Below are 9,094 nucleotides of genomic sequence, written 5' to 3' on the forward strand. Positions count from 1 at the left end.
TTATTGCAGTACAGAAATTACACAATAACAAGGCACATAATAATTTTCGAAACACCCTAAGCTAATTTTTACTTAAAGTGGCCGACCGGGCCGTCTCCCCTCTGCTCGAGAAAGAAAAATCCAGCCGTGTGATTTTGAATTTACAGTCTGGTTTAACGTATCAAATTCGTTAATCCCTCTTCGTAGAGGAAAACTTTCTGATAGATTTATTGTCTAGTGCAATCTATCAGAGGGATTTAAAATCACTCTATTCGTGGACCTGATAGAAAGAAGCTGTTCGTCCATCGGTATTCCAGGGGGAGATAAGCAACAAGAGCAGAGAAATCAGTATGGTGTCCCGCAATCTCGATTTCGAGATTACAGGTAAAAAATTATATAATCGATTATTTGAATTTTTACACACACAATTTACATCGTAATGATATGATACCCAATATGGAATTCGTGACCCAAAATAAAAATTGTACGAACATCCGCTTGCACCGGGTATCACTCTTGATTTGATCTGAAACGCCGCGTTCTCCAACAGTGGTTATCAGCGCCAGGTTGCTAAGATTCAAGCGATTTAAATAAAATCGATTCGTACAAAAATAAAATTTTTTTTTTAAGCCTCGGTTTTTGAAAACAAAATAAATATTTTTAAAGATAAAAATATTTTTTTTTTTTCGGGCCAAAACTTCCGGGCAGCGATTGGATCGCTGCCCGGGAAGGGGCAGCCGATTGGTCCGCTGCCCGGCGCTGCCCTAAGGGCAGCCGGGCTGCCCTGGCCCGGGGAACGTCCGTCTCTGGCGGCCCCCGGGAACAAATTATTTTTTAATTTTAAAATTAAATTTTAATAGTGTTTAAAATTCTATTTTTTTGGTATCCGATCGAAAAAATTAGTATATTGATTGGTCCACGAGGACATCGGATTCGAATTGATTCGAGTCCGAAAATTTTAAAATTTATTTTGGATAAATTTTTGAATTTTTTTGAAAATTTAAATATTTTAATTCCGTTAAATTTTGGAATTTTGAAATTAATAATGTTTGGGTACCAATTGATGATAAGATATGATCTTTATGGATATATTGAGTAAAATATGACTTTTATGTATTAAATTGGATTTTATAGATAAAATATGATTTTATTTGATAAAAAGATAAAATATGGTTTTTGTATGTAAAATATAGATTTTTATTTATGAAATATGAATTTTATCCTTTTAAAATTTTAAATTGCCATTGCAAGTTATCCAATAAATTAATTTTGAATTAAATGTTATTGGATAAGGCTTAATCGATTTGCCATGAACATTTTTGTAGGTGTAATTTTGGTTAGGAATTTACATTTGTTTTTTTGTTGTTGGTTTTATTAATGGGCCTGGTTTATGGCCCAATATGAATGTCATATGTAATAAAAGTGGGGCTTGGTTTATGGCCCGTTCCCACCACTTAAAAATGTATCCCTACTTGTCATTGTTATTTATTGTATATTACTTTAGATTTAGTGGGAGATCAAGATTTTGAAGTTGGGAAGGTGGGCCCAGCAGACAATAAAGACAGAAGAAATGTAAATTGGAAGCAATGTAATTGGATTGCATTGCATAATGCGTTACCTAGGATTGGACTAAGACTCGTGATTGGCAACCACGGGTCGATTAGAAATGGAATCGATCATTCCTATATAATATGTGATATTAATGGTTGTATGCATATTTTATTCTAAATTGTGTGAATCGACAAGCATACAAATTTTTAAAATGATGAGACAAATTTTTATAATTAAAATTCCTTCATTTTAAAATATGATTTTAAAAGTGATTATCAAGAATAAATAAAGGAAATTTAAATTTGTTTAAATGTTCCTACCTTCCATCAACGATCAATGTATGGAGTTGCTACCGCGGAATACGATCGGCTCATAATTATTGGGGGGGCCCGTTCGTCGGAAAGCTGTACATTAGATCGGACACGATGTTGTAAGTTGGGTGGAACTCCCAAGGATTCGGCTCATATTATTGGGGGTTCCACATGGCGACCGTCCATCACAACTTAATATTGATGGATCATCTTGACATTTCACAATATATCGGGTTCATATTATTGGGCCCTTATTGGACATTGAGGTTAAAAACGTGGGAGGTTGCTTTGGAAGCAATTGGGCTCTTCCTTTTGATAAATTATGGTAGGCTGTTATTAATCGGGTTACTATAAGTTTGTCCAATTGGACTCCATGTTCTTCACTTAAGGGAAAAACAGTTTCCCGTTTTCACTAGAGGGTTAGTGAAATCGTTAAAATAGTGGGAGTGAGATTCATAAATAAAATTTCGCCTATTTTATGTCTTAGTAAATTGCTTAAACAAATCACGGATATTTGTCTGTTTCTTTTTCCAGTATTTCATACAATGAATTCGCGTAATCCACTTTTCTCGATTTCCTCGAACATAAATAAGTTGACTGGCGGCAAACTATTACGGAATGGTTACGTAAGTTGAAGATTGTCTTGACTTCGGAGATAGATGGCTCTACGTGTTAGAGAAATCTCTCCGAAGGAAGCAACAGCTCGAGTAAGTCAGGAGGAGTTACGCCAAACTTGATACATGGTGGGACCATGATATCCAAAAGACCCAATGCTTTATGCAAGCCTCGATGTCTGATGAACTCCTTGATGCGATTTGAGGACACCGTGAATGCTGCTGACATTCACGTTCAACTAAAGGAACTTTTTGGGGCTCAATCGAGGGCTTGAAAGGTTCGCTACTGTTAAGGAGCTAATGGACGTTTGTCGCATGCGGTGTAGGGACTTCGGTACCGTGATCATGGGTTACGAGGTGATTTGGCTCATACAGTAGTTGGTAACCCTTGATTTGGTGTTTGGAGCATGAACTTCAACGTGGACTTATACTTCTGTCTCTTCCTTCTTCGGTTGACGGATGTGTGGTAAATTTCAATATGAACATGATAGAGGCATCCCTTGAAGAGATGGTTCAATATGCTTGTGACATTTGAATCCACATTAAAGAAGGATAAACCGGCTTTCTTAGTGGGGGCTCCTCTTCTTCTGCTAAGAAGGGGCAAGTACGAAGGGTAAGAAAGAAACGTTCTGCCCCACCCAAGGAAAGAAGTCGAACCGAGGAAAAAAGTACAAGGACAAAGGCTTCAAACATGGAAAAATCCAAGGATGGGTTTGTATTTTAAACTGCAAGAAGACCGGTCATTGGTAGCGTAAATGCAAGGAATATCTAGAGCAGTTGCGAACTGCAAAGGGTATGTTCTATATTGAAATAAATGTTTCACTTAATACTACTTCTTGGGATGTGGATACGGAATGTGGATCTCAAATTTGCAATGATTTGCAGGTGATGACAAGAAGTCGCAGGCTTAGGTGGGTGTGGACCCAGCTGAGGCTCGGAAAATGGTTCCAGAGTTGAAGCAAAAGCCGTGGGAGAGGTTTATTTAATTTTGCCGAACGGTTTTAAGTTACTTTTAAGAGATGTTATTCTTGTTCCAGATTTAATTAAAAAAAACATTACTTCTGGTTTCTATGCTTGATAGAGATGGTTATTCTTGCAATTTTGTGAATGGGATTTGCAATATTTAAAAGAATGAATGTTTTTAATTGGAAATGGACAACTTGAAAACGATCTATACAACTTAAAGCTAAAAGACGTTGAATATATTATGTTGATAAACCGGGCAACAACTAACAAAAGGAAAAATCGATAGCCCAAAACCGGGCAAACCTTTGGCACGCTAGGCTAGGTCATATTTACCTCAAGGAGGATGAACAAGCTAGTGGGAGAGGGCATGTTTGATATGTCTGATTATACACTCTCTACCTACTTGTGAATCCTGCCTAAAAGGAAATATGACTAGATCTCCTTTTTATGGTGAAACCTGAGCGTTTTCAAAATCTGTTGGATTTGATCCATTACAGTTTTGGGGTCCATTTATGTGTTGGGACTCAATATGGCCACAACTAATTCATTACCTTTTGCTGATGATTATTCAAGGTATGGGTATTTATATTTAATGAAATATAAGTCTGAAGCATATTTGAAAAGTTCAAAGAATTCAAGGCGGAAGTAGAAAAACAAGCTAGGTAAAAGTATTAAAGCACTTCGATTGATCGAGGTGGGAGAATACTTGAAGTTAGTACCGAGGTTTTTGGGACTATCTGAAAGAGAATGGGATTCTCTCTCAGTGGACTCCTCCTATGACACCTCACTGAATGGTGTTTCGGAGCGTGGTAATCGAACTTTGTGGGAAATGGTTCGATCCATGATGAGCTTCACTGAGCTTCCACCTTCGTTTTGGGGCTATGCACTTGAAACGGCGGTATTGTTGTTGAACAACGTCCACATTAAATCAGTGGACAAAACACCATTCGAGTTATGGAATGGCAAAGCTCCTAAGTATTCGTACTTGAGGGGATTTGGGGGATGTCCTGCTTACGTGAAGCGGACAGTGAGGAGATATGGATTTTGGATAGCTCGATCCAGCTTATGTTATTTTGTAGGGTATCCGAAGAATTCAATCGGATATTATTTCTATTTATCCTGTGTGAAACAAAGGTTGTGTTGTTTCAAGGAATGCCACCTTCTTGGAGCAGGAGTTCTTATTGGATAAGAAAGGCGAGTTGATGTGAACTCGAAGAAATTCAAGAAGAACCCGAAATACATAAATAATGATCCTACACCTCAGGAGACCCATTGATGGACACGCCTATACTCTAGGTAGAATCGAGAGGACTTCTAGACCTCATATTCGATATGGTCTTCTTCTTGAAGGGGATCAAGATGAACCCGAGTTTGGATGTGATCCAAGAAACTTCAAGGAAGCAATTTCTTGCTGATGCGGTATTCAAATTTTTGGCTTGAAGCTATGCAGTCGGAAAATAGATTCGATGCATACAAACCAAGTTTGGTCTTTAGTAGATCCTCCCGATGGAATTGTTCCAATAGGGTTTGTAAATGGATCTACAAAGAGAAAGCTTGGGCCTGATGGTAAGGTATTGGACTTACAAGGCGCGATTGGTGGCAAAAGGTTATATTCAAATACAGGAGTGAGTTGACTATGCAATGAAACCTTTTTCACCCGTTGCCAATGTTCAAGTCCATAGGAAATCTTATTGCCTTAGCTGCATGGTATGACTATGGAATATGGCAAATTGGATGTGAAGACTGCTTTTCTTAATGGAGACATTAAGGAAGAAGATCTATATGAAGCAGCCTGTGGGGTTCACATTCATGGGAAAAGCGAGCATAAGGTAAGCAAGCTTCAGAGATCAATTTATGGGCTAAAACAAGCATAAAGAAGTTTAGAACCAAAAATTTGATGAAACAATTAAAGATTTTGGTTTCATCACGAATCCGGTGGAACCATGAGTGTACAAGAAAGTAGGTAAGGATGCTGAGACATTCATTAGTACTTTATATTGATGACATCCTACTCATTGGGAATGTTAGGGATGTTGCAGTCAACAATATTATGGTTATCAGGTAGATTTTCGATGAAGGATTTGGGTGAGGCATCCCAAGATTCTTGGGATACAGATCTATAGAGATAGATCTAAGAGAATGAAAGGACTCACTCAATCAACCTACATAGACACCATATGGAAACGGTTCTTATATCAATGGTTGGGTCCAAGAGAGGACATCTACCCATGTGTCATGGAGTTTCTCTATCCAAGTCTAGGTGTCCCAAGACGATATGAAGAGATAGAGAAAATGACACATGTTTACCATATGCGTCAGCAATTGGTAGTATCATGTATGGGATGATATCTACCAGACCGGATGTAGCATTTGCTCTGAGTGTCCCAAACGAGGCAAGATATCAAGCTAATCCCTGGTCAAATGCATTTGGAAGCCGTGAAGGACATTCTTAAGTACTTACAGAAGGACTAAGAATATGTTCATGGTAATATGGAGGTAGAGAACTTAAAATTGGAAGGCTATTCCGACTCTATCTTCCAAAAGTGTCGTGGATGACTCGAAGGTCAACCTCTGGATTTGTGTTCATGCTCAATGGCGGTGCTGTCTATTGGAAGACGATTTCAAGCAGGACACCACAGCGGATTTACCACCACTGAGGGAGAATACATTGCAGCATCATGTGATGCTAAAGAGGCCAGTTTGGATGAGGAATTTCGTCCAAGTGTTGGGCGTCATTTCATGAAGTTGTTGGTCTAGTTACCGGTGTTACTGTGATTACACGGGTGTCGGTGCTCAGGCAAAGGAACCAAGGTCTAATCAAAGATACAAAACGTACTGAGGGAAATACCACTTCATCCGGGAGATCGTGGAGGAAAAGAGGAGGAATCACTGTCGAAAAAGAGTGGCCTGCCTCTATGCAGACAATATCGCTGATCCACTTACTAACCTTGCCTGGGGACCATTATTTGACAAACATCGCGAAGCAATGGGTCTTCGTAAGTTTGACTTAGATGGCTATTGGGCAAGGTGGGAGATTCGAAGAGAGTGGTTGCCCAGTGAGCCAACTTGTGGCTAAGGGGCTTTGATGACTCTTTGTATAAACAATCTTTTTGTTTAATATAATTTACACTTTTAATATTGGCATTGACTTTATCTTTCTTCATATTGTTATATTATGATATACTATTGTTGTTTTGATAAAGACCTTGAATATACTATAGTGTATGTAAGATGTGGTAGAACATGGGGATGTCTATCATTGAAACACATCTTATAGTCACTGTATTATTCTAAATGGTTCCTAGTCGTGATTGAGCCGTCCGATAATAAGGATAAGCCATCGCTCGAGTGTGAGACTAGCATTTGCGATTGCAGAGTACCTGTTTCATTGGTAGGGAACATAGAGGATGTTCGAAGCATGCAAATGGATATTCATTTGATGAATGATCGAAATACCCTAATCCGGACCACCTTTTCCAAGTGGGTTATCAATTATCGAGTGGATATAGTCCGCGGTTATGGTTGTAACACCATTAGTCCTTACTACTTGTGACATCATTGAGACCTCTATATGCTAGTACTGTGGCTTTGACTCGTTTACCGACTCTTTTGGGGTAATCAGGTGTCGGGAATTGGGTACAGGGTTACAACACATGTAGGAGTCGTATGCCCTTTGTTGTCAAGGATTCACCACATACTTGCGAGTGTGGATTTCCTATGCGATCTGAGGAGATATTAGTGTGACGATTCTCTGGCCAGAGTACATGATGTGATTTAAGAAATGGTTTCTTAGTTGCACTATGCGATGTCACTAATTTGATCTTCAAGATGCATTGCATAGTAATAGAATCTCGAGCGAATCTCGATATACCATTGGTTGTTGATTCGATCGGGATATATGGATGGAAAGGGACCGTACTTTACGCTAACCAAAATCTACTGGTTCTTGTAGGCAATATCAGTTGCTACCTTGGGAATCATGGGGCAGATGTTGCTAGGCGCTCATACCATGATTCGATGGGCATGTCGGAAATTGTTGTTCCGAGTCACAAGGAGGTTGTGAGCCCACGGCTAGCTGTATACTGAACCATTGAGGGTCACACAGTGTAATGGATTTTTTAATCCCGTTGAGATTTGTGAAATTTTAAAGAGTTAAATTTAATGAACGAAGAAGTTGGACTTCTTATTTAAGAAGTAGAGGAGTAAGATTTCCTAAAATGACATAGTGATGGGCATTTTTGGAAATTAACTGGAATTCGGATTCAGAAAAAATGTATCATGACTTTAAAAAGGATGCAGATAAATTGGTTTCTGTGCACTTTGGTTAAAATCGGTCTATCAATCGGAGTCACGATGAATTTTATATTAATTTCTGAACATGCGGGCTTTGCTTGTCGGGCCTGAACTTTTGAGAATGGGCCCTAAGCTGTTTAGTGGCCTACATTATAAATATGTTATTTGCAGTACAGAAATTACACATAAACAAAGGTCACAAAAAATTTTCGGGAAAACACTAGTATTCTCTCTTAAGTGGCCGCCCCTCTCCCCTCTGCTCGGAGAAAATCCAGCCTGTGAATTTTGAATTACAGTCTGGTTTAACGGATCAAATTCGTTAATCTCTTCTTAGAAATACTTCTGATAGATTTTCTAGTGCAATCTATCAGAGGGATTAAATTTCTATTCGTGGACCGGATAGAAGAATGTTCGTCCATCAGGTTCTGGGAGATACAACATACGAGCAGAGAACTCTGTTGGTGTCCTGAATCTCGATTCGAGATTAAAGGTAAATATTATATAATCGTTATTTGTATTTTTACACACACAATTTAATCAGTAAAAGTTATGATACCCAATATGGAAATCGTTCCATTTAATAAAAATTTTTATCTTCCGCTTGCACCGGGTATCAATCTTGTTTGATCTGAACGCCCGCGTTCTCCAACATCGTATTGTTGTTATTTTTGTTTGTGTTATCCAACTGCTTGAGTTGAGGATGAAATCATTTGCCTATGATGAGATAGTTGAAAAAATTATGAATTTTTGTGTTAAAAACAAATTTACTCCTTGATTGGATATGAGAAACCGTAGGTTGTTTTGTTGAATATTTTAAGCACAATTGTTTAACCGGTGAATGTAGCGATGTATTAGATATCATGGATGTCTGTTCGACCATTGCACGACAATAGGTGTTTGTGAAACTTGATAGTGTTTGAATCTTGATGATTTCTTTGATATGACAAAAATGATCTTGGGCGCACCTTGGAAAAAAATAATATAATAATAAATGTTACAACTCCATCCGGACCTTGACAGGATTTAGATCCTAAAAGAGCAAGATCAAGGCTAAGTATGCGGAATCTAAAATGGGGTTGATGCTCCATCCGGGTTAGACGAGGGGATTGAAATTCTAATCATGTCTTAGTTGTAGCTAAGGTTAGCGGGTAATTATTGGGGCTATTGCAATACGGGTGTAAAATCCGGAGTGTGCGTAATGATTCTCAAGAAAGTTGTGTTGTGTTGAAGGATTGTTGGGAGGAGAGATTTGATGGTGTTGGATTAAACTGGATTGTTATAGGTCGGCGAAACAGTCTTTGAAAACTTTGTTCTTTTGAAGTTGAATTTAATTGTGGTGTAACATGTCACACACACCCGTTAGCATTCGACTGTAGGTGT

Source organism: Henckelia pumila, chromosome 3, assembly GCF_033568475.1.
Source record: "Henckelia pumila isolate YLH828 chromosome 3, ASM3356847v2, whole genome shotgun sequence".
In the NCBI taxonomy this organism is placed as follows: Eukaryota; Viridiplantae; Streptophyta; class Magnoliopsida; order Lamiales; family Gesneriaceae; genus Henckelia; species Henckelia pumila.